This window comes from Meles meles, chromosome 15, assembly GCF_922984935.1.
Source record: "Meles meles chromosome 15, mMelMel3.1 paternal haplotype, whole genome shotgun sequence".
Classification (NCBI taxonomy): Eukaryota; Metazoa; Chordata; class Mammalia; order Carnivora; family Mustelidae; genus Meles; species Meles meles.
Window position 1 is genome coordinate 19,791,147 of NC_060080.1, and position 18,430 is coordinate 19,809,576.

The 18,430-nt window shown below is 59.3% G+C and overlaps 1 protein-coding gene across 2 annotated transcripts in view; it reads right to left on the reverse strand.

Moving 5' to 3' along the window:
* Nucleotides 1-17,295, reverse strand: part of DNMT3A (DNA methyltransferase 3 alpha) — a 97,357-nt gene extending 80,062 nt beyond the window's left edge. The window contains exon 1 of one of the 2 annotated variants that reach the window (XM_045978870.1): nt 17,155-17,295. The gene's annotated coding sequence lies outside the window, so the exon portion shown is untranslated. Of the gene's footprint in view, nt 1-16,549; nt 16,712-17,154 lie in introns of those variants that run through there. The other variant, XM_045978868.1, reaches the window with a different exon arrangement.
* Between the last annotated feature and the right edge of the window lie 1,135 nt (nt 17,296-18,430).

Sequence of the window (18,430 nt, forward strand, 5' to 3'; positions counted from 1 at the left end):
TTCCAGAAAGGAGCATGCAGTTCTGAGCATGACAAGTCAGGAGAGGCCCTGTCGGGAGCCACACGTGCTGGGACAGCCAGAGGGGCGTTCCGTGCCCCTGGAGCTGGGGACCCCGGGGGCCAGGCCGAGGGTCCGTGTAAGAATCAGCCACGTGAACCCTGGCAGGGCTGCTGTCTAGGGCAGCCGTGAGCATGGCTCAGATTCTGTCCCCCCCCAGGAGGTGGCCCATGTTCCACACCAGGCAGCTCCCAACACTTTTCACTTACTCCCCCGTTGGCACCCACATCTAGCCCCCCACCCCATGTCTCTGAAACCCTCTAGGAATGCTGACCATCATGACCCCCACCACCATGGCTCCACTGACGCTAAGTCAACAGCCTGGCTTTTTGGGAGCCCTATTCCACTGAACCAACAGACGAAAGAAAAAAAAAAAGGAGTTACCCCACTGGTTTGGGTGATCGATCCCGGTTACCAAAGAGAAAGTGGGTTGCTGGTTCACAACAGAGGCAAGGAAGACCATGTCTGAAATCCAGAGGATTCTCTCAATTATCTCTTAGAACTTCCATGCCCCAAAGTTAAGGTTAAGCTGTCACTTCAGGAACAGTGACAACAACAAAGACGACAGGCCAACCGGGGATTCAGATCCTCCGAGAATCTAAGTTTAGGTCACTCCACCAGGTAAGAGAAGCCTGGCCTGCTGAGGAGAGGAAATGTAGGGTAGGCAGTGGGAGAAAGGAGCCGGACAGTAGATGCGGCCTTGCGAACAAATACAGAAATGAGAACTGTAGTAGTTTTGCGTATTTTCTACTTACTTGATACATATACATGTTTATTTGCACGTGGTAACTGTTTTCTTGTTTTTCCTCCTTCTTCCCATTATTTCATACACCAGTCGTTGGAAATTAACTTTATAATTTAGTCTTGTTTTTTTTAAGGGCTCAAACTCACAACCCTGAGATCAAGAGTCGCATTTACAGAAGGGCCTCGGTCTCACACACGGTTATGTGTCCCACTCTTGGTTTGGGATCAGGTTGTGATCTCAGGGTTGGGTGTCAGGCCCTGTACTGGGCTCTGTGTTCAGCACAGAGACTGCTTGGGATTTTTCTCCTTTCTCCCTCTTCTTCTACCCCTCCTGCCCGTGCTCATTCTCTCTCTCTCTCTCTCAAATAAATAAATAAATCTTAAAAAAAAAAAAAAAAAAAGAGTCGCACGCTCCACCGACTGAGCCAGCCAGGCGCCCCTATAATTTAGTCCTTAGGTAAGAGGAGAATAGTCAGTGGGACTGATTGAATTCGAGAAGTTATTCATGTAGACAGCGGTTGATACAATGATTGCTGGGACTCTTCACCTGCGGAAAAGGGTGAGAACCTCGGTGAGAAAAATGGCTGCTTCTTGCTAGGTAGAAATACAGCTTATTTGGTAGTTGTAAGGGGGCCCAAATGTGCGTGAAAGGTGCAAATAGAACCGTGCAGCACAAGGAGCAGACGGTGCCCCTAATCGATTTATTCATCCTTCATTTCCTGCTCAGTGAAAATGCAGCTAGGCCCTTGAAATATTTCTCCTCCGCCAGCAGGCCTGGCGTCGCGCTCTACCAGCAGAGGGGGATGGAGGGACACTGAAGAAAAGGGAGTCTCCTTTCTTAGACCCAGTGGGCTCTCCCGGAGGGTTCCAGCACCATACACAACTCCCCCCTGCAGCCAGATCCTGCTGTCCCTGTGGCTCCCCTATGTCCCCCCATGCCCAGTCCTGCCCCAGCCAGCACCAGGCTCCTTTGGGGAGGGGGCTCCTGGGGCCTGGCCTCTGCTCACCCAACACTCCCCTTGAAGGGGGGGGGGGGGTTAGTGGCGACTGTGCCTCCAGCAAGGTATTTTCTCATACACAGCTTTCCTCGGGACCCGAAGGATGGGCTTCCAGGGAGTTCTAGGGGCCAGGTTTCCAGCAAGGGTCTCAGCCCTGGGGGGGCCTCTTCCCTTTAGTGGCTGGTCTCAAAGTGCTGTTTCTAGATTCTCTGCTGTTTGTATTAGTGTTTACTAGCCGATCTCTCACTACTCTCATCCCCTGTTGTAGTTAATAAGTCTTGATAGTGAACTTTTCCTGTTCAAATCACTATGTGGTTTCTGTCTTCTGAATGGGCCCAGACTGATACGGTCACCCACAGCCTCAAGGGGCCATTTTCCATCCTCTCGGTCCTTGAGTTCAATTCCGCCTCCGTGCCAGCCAAACACTGCCCTGCTTCCAGCCCGTCCATAGTCTCTCGAGTGCTACTGCTGAGCCCCGGGACACCCCTGCTTCTGGAGGTTCACAGAGCGGGGGATTCTCTGGTTCTCTCTCCCACCCACGCCTCCACCTGGCTCCATGCCCTTGACTCTCCCACCCCAGGCCCCTCTGCTCTGTCTCTGCAAGTGCGCGGTGGACCCCCTCAGGGGTCCCGCTGGACCTTCCGTTGCCCTCTACCTTCCCCTCCGCTGACAAACTCAGGCTTCCAGGTCGGCTTCGTGAACCTCTCCACCTGGCTGACCCGCAGTCACCTGAAATCCGACTCTGCGAGAACCAGATGCCTCCTGTTTCCTCTGGCTTCTCTCCCGCTGTGGAAGTGCCACCTCCGTCCCCTCCTGCCGAGCCCCCACCCCTGAAGAGAACTGAGATTCCCCGTCCCCCCCTACCCCCACCCTCGCTGTCCTGTCCCCACACTCGGCGCAGCACCTGGTCCTCAGGCCTCCATCCGCCGCCTCCACTAGGGGCCTCTGCACCACGGGCTTTACCCTTGGTGGTTATTCTACAACAAGGCTCCCAGCTTCTCGTGCCTCTACCCCCCACCGCAGCCGCTCAGCGAAGATTCTCCACACATGGCTTCCTCGGTCAAAGCCTCGGATGCCCGATGAAAATGTTCTAGCATTGGTCGTGGAGACAGAGGCAGAACTGCGTGCAGGTACTGAAACCATCAGATTGCACCTTTTAAATGGCTGAAGTGTAGCTCAATAAAGCTGGTATTAAAAAAAAAAGAAAAAACAACCCATGAGGGGCACCTGGGTGGCTCAGTTGGTTAAGCGCTTGCCTTTGGCTCAGGTCATGATCCCAGGGTCCGGGGATCGAGTCCCGTATCTGGCTCCCTTCTCAGCAGGGAGCCTGCTTCTCCCTCTGCCTGCCGCTCCCCCCTGCTTGTGCTCTCTCTCTCTCCCTCTCTCTCTCTCTGACAGATAAATAAATAAAATCCTAAAAAAGAAATTTTTTTAAAAAATCACGATGCCGGGTGCCTGGGTGGCTCAGTGGGTTAAGCCGCTGCCTTTGGCTCAGGTCATGATCTCAGGGTCCTGGGATCGAGTCCCACATCCGGCTCTCTGCTCTCTGCTAGGCAGGGAGCCTGCTTCCCTCTCTCTTTCTCTCTGCCTGCCTCTCTGCCTACTTGTGATCTCTCTCTCTCGCTGTCAAATAAATAATAAAAAAAAAAATTAAAAAAAAAACCCCACGATGCCAGTGATTTTCACGCGCAGTAAAATCTAAACTCTGGCCCAGTCCCACAACGATGGCTCACTGCAGCATGTACCCCCCTTCCCAGCTGACCCCATCGTTCCAGGACCGGTCACTGTCCCTCCCCCAGCTTACATCTTCCGTGCCCACACCTGTGACTACACTCACACCATTCTCTCTTCTGACGGGGCCCCCTCTCCCCACATCCCTCAGCACCCCCACTCCCATTACTTCTCCTCGACCACCCATCCAGGGGTCTTGAATCAGTTTCTGTTTGTGGTCATTTTGCTTCCCGTGTGTATATGCACGTGCCCACTTTCCCAAACAGATGGGGTCAGAGTTCACGTCTTGCACCTTGCAGGCCCCCCAAACGGCCAGCAGCTGTCTCCCCCTCTGGCCCTTCCCCCTTCTGCCTGCTCCGGGTGCCCCTTGAGGCAGAGAGGACTGTGTGAGGTCACTCCCAGGCAGCTGCAACATCCCAAGCACAGTGCTGCGTGCCCAGAGTGACCCCCCACAAGCCCCATTCTAGGGGTTGCTTAGCAGAGTCCCCTGAGGCACTGTGCCAATGGAAAGGCCCTCTTCGGGGGCTCTGGGCTCCTGCACCACCTTTCCCAGGCCAGGACCACTCTCTCCCCACCATCTATGCACATGCTTCTTCCACTCCTCCCAGATCAAGTGACACCAAGTGATCAGCCACCTGACCCCCTCCCAGGCCAAAACTAAGATGTCCCCCAAAGGGTCCTCAGGTCCTGTTGGAGCACAGCCCCTCTTGACCCACCGCTACATGAACCACGCACTGGTCACTGATCTGCTTTCTCCTCCCCGCCGCCCCACCTGAAACCAAACCTCTTGTGGAGGGGGTCAAGGGGAGGAAGAAGAGCCCCAGATTCTGGGCAGCACCTCTCAGAATCACTAGCCACTGGCCCAGCAGCCCTGGTGCCATTCGTCCCCCACTCCAGCCCTAGACTCAGCCGGACTCCACCTCGAACCCCAAGCTCTGCACCTCAGAGACGTGGGCTTTGGTTTCCCATTCTGCGCAATGGAGTAACTAGGAGCCCCGACTTTATAAACCCATTTTAAGGTATGAGAGAATCCGAGTGAGCCATTGAGTACAGTGCCTGGCACACAGTGGGCACCAAAGAAATGTTAAGTCTTTAAAAAAAAGTATTATATGATTAATCAGGGCAAAAGGCCAGTGACGTGTCCTTAGGAAACCTAGACTCTGGCTTAAGACCACACCCACGAGTGGCTCTCGCTCGCTGTGGCCTGACCCGGAGTCCCCTCGCGGGGCTCTAGCCCGAGTCTGCCGCTAGTTCCCCAGTCCGAGGTGTCCTGCCACAAGAACCGGTTCCCTCTTCACCAGAGCCTGGCATCTGTCACTGTGGCCACACACACGCGTACACACAGATACACACAGACAGAGGCGCACGCACCTACAGATACACAAGTGTGCGTACACACAGCCAGATACAGACACACACAGACCTGTGGAGACACACATGTAGACAGACATGTAGGCACGCGCGCACACACACACACACACACGCACACACACTCTCCCACTCCAGGCGCCCCTTGCCCACGCATCATCCATTTCACCTACGCTCTGGGCCAAAGAGGCATTTGGAAACCAGCTTGGGAACCTCATAACCATTCATAACATTGTTCCAAGAGAAAACACAAAACATCGCCTGATAAACAAACATTTGCCATAGAATCCCTCCAAGAGCGAGGAATTGCCTGTGCTAGAAAACTAACAGAGCAAGAAGAGGAAAAAACCGCATAAACTTAGTTTGCCTCTGCGAAATTAATACCAATTACAAAAACATTTATGTGAACTGCTTACCATTTACACCTAATTACCATGCAGCACAATTATGCATACCGTTAAGGGCATGCCAGATTAATTATGCTGTACGTTTCATTTGATTACACCACCACACCCTCAGTCCATATAGGCCCGGCTTCCAGAGGGCTGCCCCTTCCGACGGGAGACACACGCAGGTCTGTACAAACCCAGAGAAGCACCGGGTCCCACTCTCAGGATGACAGCGGTCCCCGCCCCAGCCCCTTGCCCAGCCAGAGACAGCCTGACTGCGGCTCAGGCCTTCCTGCCGACATCACCGCCACCAGAGCCGGGGCCGGGAAGCCATCTTCCCGGCAGAGCCTCTTCCAGAAGGCAGAGATGCTCCAAAGGTCTCCCCCTGGACGTGGCTGCATGTCGGCGGGGGTGGCGGGGGGCAGAAGATAGCCAATGGTCACCATGTGTGCGCGCTCATGAGGAAGCTGGCCTCACTGTCCAGACAGGGTCACCCCAAGCTCATCTCCCAGACCCCACCAGGGCTCAGCCCCCCTCTCCCTGGCACTCCCGGGCAGCTCCTGGGCAAGGTCCCAGTCGCGCTCCTCCCGGGCCCGGCACAGTGCGGAACCTCTGCCTCCCTCGTCCTCTGCTCTCCACACAGCCGTGGGCAGTTCTGTCCCCTCTTTATTACAGAGAAAAGGCACTGACTCCCCTGATTTCCATGTCACCCACTAGATGCTTCTCAAATACCCTGGGCGGACCCAGGCTTGAGAGTCCATGGAGCGTGTCCCCTAGGACAGGGAAGTCCTCCCAACTGACTGAGGAGACAGGTGGGACAGGCCTCCCAGAGGCAAAGAGCAAGAGGCAGCTCAAAAGACGAGACAGGGAAAGAAGGGGCACGCACGTGTGTGCCTCCTCAGCACCAGAAGGGACCGTGCGCCGCTGACTGTTAATTCCCGAACACCTGTGAGGTCCACCGCATAAGGATTCTTCTAAAAGATGGGTGACATAAAAAGTGTGACAAGTGCCATAAAATACCCAGGTTTAGTGCAAGAAGCAGTGTTTCAAACAAGCAAACCCAAGCCTGCCAGGTTGCCTCCACTTTGCAGATGGTAAAACCGAGGCGAAGGAGGGAGGCGTGCGTGATCCACCCAAGGGTGCGACGAGGAGGTGGCAGGGCCAAGCTGAGACCCTGTCTGTCCAGGACTGGGCCTGGTGGCTCTGGCACGCTGCCACACTCTGCCTCTTCCCTCAGGGGTGCTAACCCAGCTCGCTCGTCACTTTTCTATAAGTTCTTTGGAAATGGCCCTTCCCGTGACATACAGAAGGCTCACCTCTATTTTAGAGAAAGTTTTTGTTTGTTTCTTTTATTTGCTTCCCAAAACTGCTGTCCCCAGCGTATCCCCAACTATGCCGGCAGGCCTGCCTCTGAAGGGAGGGTGGACGCCAGCTTTGCAATTCACGTACTGTTCTCAAAGGGTGACAGGATTCACCCTGGGTCGCAGGACCCAGGGGACAGAGGCTAGACCTTGAGGCTCATCTTTTTTTTAAGATTTTATTTATTTATTTACTTGAGAGCGGGAGAGCAGGGGGAGGGGCAGAGGCAGAAGCAGACTCCCTGCCGAGCAGGGAGCCCTGAGGCCAGGTGGGGCTGGATCCCAAGACCCTGGGATCAGGACCTAAGCCTCAAGCAGGCAGAAACTTAACCTTAACCGCAGAGCTACCCAGGGCTACCCAGGCGCCCCGAGGCTTATCTTCTGAGGGGCTCCTGAGAAGTACGAGGCCCTGTTCAGAGCCCCAAACATCAGATCCCCCCCCTGGCTACTTCCCTCCTCAAAAGTCTGCAGGGGTGGCTATAGTCATGGAAGAAAGAAAATGTGCCTGCCCTTTTAATCCGTCATGCTGGGCCGGGGCCCACCCTGGGCCCCCCCGACTGCAGTCCCTTCCCCCACGTGAAGCACCCCCAGGGCCCTCCCAGACTACCCCCACCTGTGCCTCTCAGCGGCGGCCACCTCCGCCCACACAGCTGGCCAGGGGACATCGCCCAGCCGCTCCTGCCAGCTCTACTCCCGAAATGCCTCACGATGGACCCCGCCTCCACGCCCCGCTGCTGCTCCCCTTCTGCCTAGGCTCCCTCCCCCCATCCTTTTGTCCAGTCTCTCTGCCCGGAGGCCCCTAGGTGCTCTCTCAGATGGAAATACAGCAGGCCAGCTACTCCAACGCCAACATCTCCATAGGCTACATCCCAGCCTTCCAGGGTCCAGCTCCAGGCCCGACATCCCATCAGGTCAGAAAATGCCCTTGACCCCCGGGCTTACTGCTCCCCGCCCTTTGACACTCTGCTCGAGCACCGCCTCTGTCATTATGTCACTGTTGAATCACTGTGTTGTACACCTGAAGCTCATTTCATAGTATAGGCCAACTAAATTTCAATTAAAAAAAAAAAAGCTCTTCCTGATTTTCTTTCTTCTCTGAATGTGAGGTCCCTTCTCTGAGCGCCCGCGGTGCCCAGAGCTCTCTCCAGCAACCCGTATTCTAGTACTCGCCCTGGTCAGCTGCATCGCACTGTGGGCCCGGAGACTGGCTCCGTCTCTTTCGTCTTTGTGGCCAGTGCCTGGCACCCAGTAGGGCTGGGATAAATGAACAGATGAACATTATTTGAGGCTTTGAAGCAGGGGACCTCTGGACAGAAACCCGAGATGCCAGGCCTGCCAAGGTGGGGCCCTGGCCGCTCGCTCCGCTGAACCCCGCTCTCCTGGAGTCCGGGCTGTGTAGAGGGTGTTGACAGGAAAAAAAACCAAAGCAGCAACTGCCCGGCCCCACTGGGCTTCCCGGCTGAGCCTCTGGTACCAGGCGGGCCCTCAGGCCACCATCAGATGGGCGGGGAGCCTGGCGGAGAGACCATGGCAATAGGCACCACATTGTTGCTGGTCATAAAGCCATTAGGACCCATTGCTCTGGGCCAGCTGCTGGGCCCCTGTGGTCTAGACCCTCTGGGGCCTCCAGGCTGGGGGCAGAGCCGGCCCTGCCAGCAGGCCCGGACCAGCAGAGACGTCACCGTCTGCTCTGGGCCCAAAGAGACCAGAGGGCTGCAGGAAAGAGGAGGCCCAGGACTTATGGGACCAGCGCGGTCCCCAATGGGCATGGACTCTAACAAGACTGAAGTCCGTGTGCCCAGAGGAAAGGCCTGGATATCAGGCGGCCTGGGCCTGAGGGCTCACAGACCAACCATCTGAATCCTGACTTTCCCAAGGCCCTGAGACCACTGCAGAGAGGATGACAGACAATATTTGTAGGGGCTGACGGAGCAACGGGGCCTTCGTGGGGGGTCGTCTTGCCCGGTCCCCACAGAAGCCCTTATGCAGCCCTCTGGTGACCCCACTTAAAGAAAAGGAGCCCCTACCTCCTGGCCACCTACTGTGTGCTGGGGTCAGCAACAGGTGCTTCAGACAGCGTTGCATTTGATTCAGGCAACCCGGGGGAGAGGCCGAGGCCCTCCCTGACACCCGGATGCCGGGCCTGCAGCACAAGGACACAAGGACACGTCGGGCCCACGCTTACTGTGGGCTAGGAGCACTGAGGAGCACATCAAGGTCTGCCAGCCGCCCTGCCTGCCAGTCTCCTCTTGGTCCAGCACCTGTGTCCCCTGCTGGCCGGGGGGTCTGGGGGCTCCGGGGGGGGGGGGGCGAGGGCCGGGGTGGGGGGGCTGCGGTGCAGAGGGACCTGCTCTGTGTTTGCTTGCACGGTACCATATTTATGCTCCTGCCTTAATCCAGGGTGGGGCAGAGACCCACAAGGACACATATTCTTTCTCGTTTCATGTTAAATGGGCAGCCTCAGAGGGGAAAGCAAACTCCAAGAGGGCACCCATGGGTGAAGGGCTGGTGCTGGGGGAGGGGCTGTGGATGGGGAAGGTGGCGGCTGTTGCCAAGCAACAGGCAGAGGAATTGGTAGCTGCCTTTTCTCACACTCCACCCCGTCCCCTGGGTCACTGCCACCCACTCGTGGGCCTCCCAATCACAGAGCTGGGCGCAGCTTGAGCCCACATGCCAGAGGAGCTCCCCAGAACCCTTTCCATCCCTTTTGGGGGCCTCCTGAAGCCCCGTGCTGTCCTCCCTGCATGCGGATCCCCATGCTGTCCCTTCTGTGCCGGGGCTGGGTCGCCTGAGCTCCACCCTAGGACCCGGCCCTGGTTATACCTTCCAGGAAGCCATTTGGACCACAAGAACAGCCAGACTGAAGCCTTCTGTGAAGACCCTCAGTGATCTGTTTCGCATCCTGGGTGAACTGAGAGTTCAAGTTGCCGTCGGACAAAGCTAACTTGGCGTACTGGCTCTGGCATGACAGGGACTCAGCCAGCTGCCTATTTTCCACTCGCCTGCTTCGCCCCAGACTTTGCTCAGAAGCCTCCCAGCATCCATACTATTCCTCCCCACAGCCCTCCCAGAAAGGACAGGGACCGAGTGGCCCTACCCTTTGCTGTCAGTCTCCAAGCTCCTTTCTTATCCATTATAAAAAAAGAGTCCTAGCGTGACTCAAATCTTTTCCCCATTCTTAACCAGAAGCTTTAAAAAGTGCGGTTTCATTTATTTTTGTTGTTGTCATTAAGAAAGGAACACATGTGCATTGACATTTTTTCAAAGATTACAAAAATGTATCAAGTCTATCAAGTAAAAAGGCCAAGTCTTTCTTGACAGGTCGGCTGTGTATCCTCCCAGAACAACTTTTTCTGTCTGTGTATATTTGTATTTATTTTAAAGGACTTTATAAAAACAAGATTATGCTCTGCACACTGCTTTTGTGGGCTACCCAATACATCAGAATAGACACGCTCACTACCACAGTTCACAGGCTTGGGGAAATCTCAATAGATTTCCCTCTATTCACAAATGTATTTATCCTTTCAGAACCTCTAAAATGAATCACACAGGACCATTCCCTCAAGAAGCCCCTTCCCAACAGGTTCTGTTTGCTGGAGTGTTTGAGGATCCCACCTACCGGGCCGAGGCCCTCATCTGCCCCTCTCAGGGTCCTCTGGGGAACCTCTGGGGGGGGGGACACTTCCAGAGCCCCAGCCTCCCAGCCTCCCAGCCCAAGCATTCCCTGACATTCGCCATGACATGGCCCGGTCCAATCCAGGGCTCCATAAACCACAGATTTGATCTCACCGTCCCGTAACATCTCTTCTCCGCATCTTTTAACCTGTTCAAGTAAGGACCACTGGAACACAGGGATCTAGGTAATCTGTTTGGTCCAGAACATCCGCACCAACCTCCAGATCTATCTAATTAGAGCAGGAGTCAGAACACCCAGGTTCTGACCCTCCTCTTACTAGCTGGGAGAGATGGTCTTCTGTCCCCTCGGTGTACCCAGACAGGGCGGCTAACAACCGACTCAGAATAAAAATGACCTTGACATTTGAAACAGAAACAGAGATCAATAGGGATGACAGTGAGCAGGGCCATGACCACAGAAAAGAGAAAATAGGAACCTGGGTGTAGAAGTAAATAAGGCTGGGAAGTCTTAAGGGTCAGAGGGAACCTCAGCAGGACAGGAGTGGACCACGCTGAGCTATGGCGAAAAAAAAAAAAATTCCACTCCCTACCAGGATTCAGTTAGGAAAGCCCCAGACGTCTGCACCTCCTCCCCCGTCGTTGTCCTCCAGACAGGCCCAGCCTGGATGTGATCAGCGAGGGAGATGTGGCCTGGAGGGCCCTGACTGCGAGCTGTCCTTGCTGGGGGCTGCCAGGCACCTGCAGCCCCGCCTGGGGCACATCCTCTCCAAACCGGGGGCTCAGTTCAGCTGCGTGTGGCGGAGGGAGACTGGAGCGAAGGGCAGAGCCCGCTCCTGGAGCCCCCATTTCCCTCCTGCTTGCAGCCCCTTGGAAAAATATTCTGGACGTTGGGGCACCTCAGCCTGGGTGAGGGGAAGCAATGGGAGGCCACTCCGAAGACCCTCCTCCTCCCCATTCAGCCACAGTGCTGTCACTGGCTGGAATTCCCCTTAATGGCCACAGCCCCTGCCACGCCCCCTCCTCCCCAGTCCCCCTCTCCCCCCCCCCCCCCCCCCCGCCAGGGTTGTGTGATTTAAATATGCTCTATTTCCCTCCACGTCGAGCTCTTAAGCACTGCAGAATCTATAGAATATAAAGGGACCATCAAGAACCTACACCAGATGAGCTCGGGTGGCCCCTTCCCTGCCCTCACTTTCATCCCTCTGGCTTCTCTCCACCCCGCGAAGCCACTACAAGCAGGGTTCAATCCGATTGTCCACAGGACAAGCAGGAGCTACGGAGCACAGGAACCAGTCTCCTCAAATCAATGTGAGGCCTCAGCCTGGCCCCCAGCATCCCTGGGGGCCCCCCTCCACCGCCTAGCACCTCCTCCACACTCCAGCCACCCCATCCCCCACAGCCCGGCCTCCTCCCCTCAGCCTGAAACCCCACTTCACTGCTTTAAGGCCCACCTTCGGTACCACCTCTTCCAAGAAGCCTTCCCTGATCCCCTCAGTTCGTTGTGATCTCACTGTCCTCTGAGCACTTCATTTCTCCCTCTCCTGTGACTTCGGTCTGTGGTCATTCATCAGCGGGGCTCATCCTAAACTCACTCCTGTCCCCTCAAATCCCAGCACAGGGCCTTGCCCACAGGAAATGCTCAGCAAGCACACATGGGACTGAAGAAAGAGCTGGAACTACGACGTGAGGGATTTAAGGTGAGTACACAGACAACCTGTTCGCAGTGTGTCACGGTTACACTCCCCAGAACCGACTGCCAGGTGGCACTGAGGAGCCCTCCCCCTCTGGAGCTCTGTCAGGCAGGATCAGCACTCTCCTCTGCTGTCCGAGATGGTGCAGAAGAGGCAGGAAGGCGGACCAGACTTCTGAACACACTTCCCGCAGCATCGGTCCACCCACGCTGCCCAAACACCGAGCGCTGCCACTCCGCTGCGGGACCGATGCACACTGTCCCCGGGAATCCTCACAACAACCTTAAGCACAGCTGCGTCTTATTTCCACAGTATACAGGTGAGGAAACTGAGGCACAGAGCAATTAAGTTAGCTGTCCCTGATCTCTCGGCTGGGAAGTGGCTGACTCCGGGGCCCTCACTTCGACTGCCTCCAAACGGGCTCATGTCTAAGCAAGTCACCTCTCTCCCCACAGGGCTGCACACCGTGTACAGAGAAGTCTCCACATACACACGTACACCACACCCTGTCTTGCCCACAACACTTAGCCAAGTGGAGGCAGGCTTGAACACACACACACACACACACACACACACACACACACACACACCTCTGATACTTCATGGGTCTGAGACTCGGTTTTGGTTTTGGGTTTTTGTTTTTGTTTGTTTGGTTTTTTTTAAGGGAAAAATAGTCAAAGAGAGACCTGACTGAAAACAAGCCCTCAACATTTGGGGGGAAAGGAATCTGGCACCTTAATTTACCATGAAAGCCCTCAGAGGCAGGAAAACGCAGGCCCACGGAGATGCCCAGCCTCAAAGGGCAGGTGAGGGCTCCTGACTGCCTCTACTCCGTATCACACACCAAATGGAAGTGGAAACAATTCGCAAGGGCCACATCCCACGCCCCGCACCCCACGCACAGTCAGGGACTCCAGGTCTGCACAAGCAGCAGGAAGGGACTAGGGAAAGGCTGGATGGGATCTTCCTGAGTTTGGATAGCACTCCCAACCCCCCCACCCCGGCCCCACACCCAAATAGCCCCCAACTCAGCTCACGTGTCCTCAGCGCTCACAGTTCTCTTTTAAGCCTAAATTCTAAGGCTCGGATACTAATGGTAACAGATCAGGCCCAGCGATGGTCTATTCTTAACTTACCCATTAGGGAGCAGCTAAGACTCCTCCAAGTTCCCTATATGCTTCCCAACAAAAGGAGCCTTGCCTGGCCACCGCCAGGGAGAGAACAGGGACCAAAACCACAGAAGCGTAGCAAGCTGCCCCGCCGTTCAGCACTCAACAGAGGTCCGACTAAATGTCGGATGCGGGACCCAGAGGCAGCCAAGTCAAGGTCCTTGTCCTGCGGAGACCACAGGCTTATGGGAGAGAACAGGAGCAGAGGACAGTGTAAGTTCCCCAGGGGCCAAGTCATCCTGGGCAAGTATTTTTTTAAGTTTGTCCTGCATTTCTTGCAGCCATTTCCAGAGGACCATTGGCAGTGATGTGTGACTGTGATAGGAAAATAGCCACAAGGGACTCGAGAGCATATTGTGAATTGGACTCAGGGGGAAAAAAAAACCTCAGAAATTACGGACACACATGGATTTACATGGAAGCCTACAAAAGGACACACGCGTGTGAAGGTTTACTGGGGAAGCTGAATTTTTACTCTCCGTGGTCACCTGTGACAAACCTCTCTCCCTGCAGGTTCCCCACCCCTTCATGCCACCTTTTCCTTTCCAAGGCCCATCCCCCAGGAGGCCTTGCACTCTCAGACCTCCTCTCCTTGGAAGCCTTTCCGGATTAGGGCTGTGTGGTGAAAACAGACCACCCCGCCCCCATTCCCGGGTCTGAAATTCCACCACTAGAATCAGAGCCATAGAATTTCAAAGTTGGAATGGACCTCCAAGCTCCAGTCCAACCCGCACCCTGCAGAGGAATCCTGTCCGCAGACACCCTGACAGATGACAGTCCGGGTCATCCTCTCCAGGGCTGGGGGGCAGCCCATGCAGGGTGCACCGGCAGTCCTCAATTCAACAAGGAATTCACCTTTCTAAGGGCGACCTCCCATGGCAGCCTCCCCCCTGCAAGGGAGGGGGGGTTGGAAAACAAGGAAAGCCGGTCAGCCTGAGCCTGGGGTTATGCATTTGAGGAGTAGCTGCGTAGCTGCAGACAAGTACCAAGCAGCTAGAGGGCAGAGAGGGAGCCAGGGCCCAAAGAAGTGGGGCTGGGGAAGAGCAGCGGGCAGGTAGGCGCCAGACCCCAAGCCCGAGTTGGTGCAGGACAGGTACACAGGTGCAGACTCAGGCTTTCGCAGGAGTTGACTGTCAAACCAGGCTCTCCTCCGCGGGACCTGGAGGCAGAGGGGGGCCACCTTGCCCCAGAAACCTAGCAGGAACTCCTGACAACCCCAGCCTCCCAAAGCCAGGCAGCTCAGGAATCCACCAGAAGATGATAGCCCCTGCCAGCACGGAGGACAGCCTGAAGAGGGTCCCTCCGCCTAACAGCTGGGCTCCCCGGATCCCACAGGCCAGTCCTAACACTCCAGCAAACGCCTAAGGAGAAAAGCTTCCCTGGCTGCAGCTGTCACATCTGCCTGGAAGGGAGGAGGCACAGCAGAGCAGCACCTGATCCCAGGATCCCCTCGCAGCCGGCCGGCCCAGGAGGCTGGAGGCCGGTTCAGCCGCTGGCAGCGCCGGGTGAAACATGAAGACTGAACCGTCCCCCAGGGATGCTGATGGCAGTCTCTGGGCATGGCAGCGAGGGGCAAGCTGGGTCACAGGGCAGAGTGCGCTTCTCGCCCAGGCTCCTGTCCCTGCAGGTTTGAGAGGGGGGCGCGTGGAGTGGCTCTGGGACGCCCCCCCCCCCCCGCCCCCGCCTCCCCGCCGCCCTGCCTCCTCCGCCCTGAGGTCGGAGCTGCCCAGCTGGGTGCTGGACGCCATCTTGGGTCAAGGTGCAGCCACGGGGGGCTCCCCTCAGGAGCAGGGGAAGAAAGCCCCCGAGAGTCGGCAAGCCCCCCATTCCCCAACCAGGGAAAGACCTACTCAACTGGCTTTGCGGTAGAGAGAGGTGGAGGACGTTGGGGATGGAGAGAAAAGTGGGAAATAACAGAGGGGGGTGGGAGGGGAGTGGGTGCCCCCAAGAAGAGAGGTTCCAGGAAAGCGAAATGCAGTTTGGCAGCCGGAGGGCCGCGGGCCCCAGCGATGGGGGGCTGGGGGAGGCCGGGGGCGGGCCCTGGACCCACGCCAGCTCGGTCCGCGCCGAGGGGGAGGGAGGGCAGGGCGGCCTGGGGGAGGGGAGCCGGGGTGAGGGCGGGACACGGACCGCGGCCGCCTGCGGCTCCGAAGCTCGGGGTCTCCTGGGGCGCAGGGCCGCGGGGCCGAAGACCCCGATCTGCAGCCTCTGCGAGGCCTCGTCCTTCACTGTGCAGATGCGAAGCTTTCAAGGACACGTCTGCACCGACCCAGCGGGGGTGCGTGTGCGTGAGTGTGTCCGCGTGCGTGTGAGTGTGTACGACGGGGGGTGCTGCTGCAGGGAGCGACCCCGGGCGCTCCCACCCGCGCCGCTCCCGGCCCTGGCCCTGGCCCGCAGCTCCCATCCCCGCGTTTTCCGGCCCCCGCGGCCCCGGCCCTGGATCTTCACCCGCCCCCGCCCCGCCCCCACACTGCGGCGCCGCCGCCACCGCCACCGCCGCCGCCGCCGCCCCGGCTCCCACGGCCCGCGGCGGGGGCAGGGAGGAGCCAGGCACGACGTCCCCCCCCGCGCGCCGCCAGGCCCTCCGCGGGGAGGTGTGCCCCCCAAGTGGCACTCTCCCCACCCCCGCCGCCCCTCCCAGATCCGCTGGCACCCCGCACCCCCAGCCACAGGTGGCCGGAGGAGGATCGCTGCGCAGCGCTCCCCGGCCCGGCCCCCGGATCACCCCTCGGCCCGCCCCCGGGGGCCTCCCGGGTCCCCCGCCCGGCCGGGCCGAGGAGGGCCGGGAGCCGGGGGGAGGGGCGGGGGGCCGGGTCGTGCCAGGCTGCCATTTTCTGCCGCCGCCGCGGAGCCTGCGCGGGGCCCGGCCCCCGCCCCCTCCCCCGCTCCCTGCGGGCCGCGGCGGGAGCCGATCATTCCGGGTCGGGGTCCGCGCCCTCCAGCGCCCCGGCCGCAGGCCCCAGGCGGGGCCCCGGGGCGGGGGCAGGGCCCGGAAGGCGGGGGCGGCCAGGCCGGGGCCCCTGCGGCAGCGCCGAGCCGGGCACCGCGGCCGAGGCCGGCGGTGGAGGGGGCCCCCCGCGGCATTGTATAGACTTGAACTTGAGCCCGGAGCCGGGCGGGGGCGGGGAGGGGGCTCCGCGCCCGGAGCTGGCGGGACGGGAGGGGGCGCCTGCCGAGCCCGCGGGGACATAAACAAACCCTCAAATCCCCCGCGCCGCCGTGGCCAGCCCGGCCCGCCGTCCCCGCCCGCAGCCGTGGCCCCGCGAGCGCCGGCGCCGAGTTGCAGGGGTCCAGGAGCGTGCCCCGAGCTGGGCACTGCCCGCCGCCGTGCCCCCCGCCCGGCCTTCCTCCTCCCTGCCCGCCTCCGGGCCGGCCTCCTGGGCCGCCAGCAGCGGCGCTCATTACCGTGTGGCCGGTGGGGTCGGGCCGGCCCGGCTGCGCGCCCTGGTGCCGCGGCGCCGCGTCCCGGCTCGTCCTCTGCTCTCGCCGCCGCCGCCGCCGCCGCCGCCCGCGCGCCCTCCCTCCCTCCCGGCCCGCCTGCCTGCCTCGCTCGCTCCCTCCCTCCGCTCGCTGTCGCGCTCCCTCTCTCCGCCTCCTCTGCCGGGTCCCCCCCTCCCACCCCTTCTCTCCGCCTTCCTCCTTCCCTCCCTCCGGCCGCCCGCGGGCCCAGGCCTCCGCCCGCTGCTCGCCCCCCGCGGCCGCGCTGGCCCCGGCCCCGGCGCTGCGGAGCCGGCCCGGGAGGCAGCGCCGACTGGGGGGCCCCGGGGCGCCGCGGCGGTAGCGGCCTGGGCGCGCGGCCGGTCCTAGCGCCCTCGGCCCGACTTCCCTGCCCCTACGGCCCCGCCGGGGGGTCTCCGCACGCTGCGAGACGGAGGGCCGGACCCCGCATGGCCCCGACCCTGCTCTGGGCCTGGGCACCCCGCCGCAGCCGCGCTCCGGGCCACTCCGCCGGGGGCCTTGCTGCAGCCCTCCCACCCCCAGCCCCACGCCCCCGCGGGGCGCCCCGCTACCTGGCGCTGCCTCTTCTCTGGGTCCCCGCATCCAGCACTGGCCGCAGGGACAGCGGCCCCTCCTCTCCCCAGGCCGGTGTCAAGTGCCTCCCCCCAGCAGCCCGCGGAGCCCCCGGCGGCCTTCACCCTGCAGTTCTCCCGACCTCCACCAGAGCCCACTGCACTCTGCCTGCCTCAGCACTGGGGCTGGGGACAGCAGCGCCGGCCCATCCGCACCACAATCCCCACCCGACCCGCCACCCCCGCCAGGTGCGCCGAGCGGAGGCCAGCCCACTCAACAGGGCCAAGGTCGAGGCGCCCGGGCCGTCTGGGCCGTCCTGGAGGTTCGGGCACCTCCACAGGATGGATCCCCTTAGAGGGAGTGAGCTCCCCGTACCTTGAAGTGTCCAAGTAGAGTTGAGTGCCCTCAGTTGGACAGTGGAAGACTGAAAGACTTCATGGGGTGGGAGGTTGAACTAAATGACATTGAAGATCCCTTCCAGCTCGAAGATCCTGTGCACACCTACACTCCACCCTCGCGCTTACTCACCCCTCTCCCGCGGGGGTTGTTCTCATTTCCCAGAGAGTTCTCCGGGCTCCAGGTTTCTGACTTGGGGCATCTCTGTCTACTCCTGTCAGCACAGCCACCTCTGCTCATCACTTTCCCGACTGCTACTTCTAGGGCTTGGTGCTGGACCCCCTGACCGCCCCCCCCCAGCCCAGCTCTCCACTTCTGCCTTTGCCTCCATCAGCCTCTCCTACTGAGCACCCCCAATCCACTCCCTTCGGCTACATGGCAATGCCTGAGCTCTCTGACCCAGGACGCTGAGGGTTCCCTTCCCCCGGCACCCACCATCCTGCTTGTGGGTGAGGGGGCCTCCCGAAGACCGGCACTGAGGCCCTCATAGCTGACACCAGTCCTACTTTTCCATTCTTCCCCCACCAGCGTGGAGGGCACAGGAACAGTTACCTAACTCTGTGACACGGTACCCAACTTTCATCCAAGAGGGTTTCCTGCTGGAAGCTCACTAATGCTCCCAGATCCTCCAGTCTTCCCCACTCCCTAGCCTCAAGGTCGGAGGCCACTCTCGACACAATCGCCCCTGCCTTTTTCAGTGTCACCCTCCCTCAAGTGGTCCCCCCCCCCCCCCCCGTGCTGCTGATGACAGGCCCTGCTCAGAGACTCGTGCTGTTTCTCCCATGAGGACAAGAGCCACAACTGTAGCTTGGCACTTGGCGTCCAGTAGGTTCTCAGTAAGCATCTGTTGAATGAATGCGGGCACAGCAGGATCCCTGC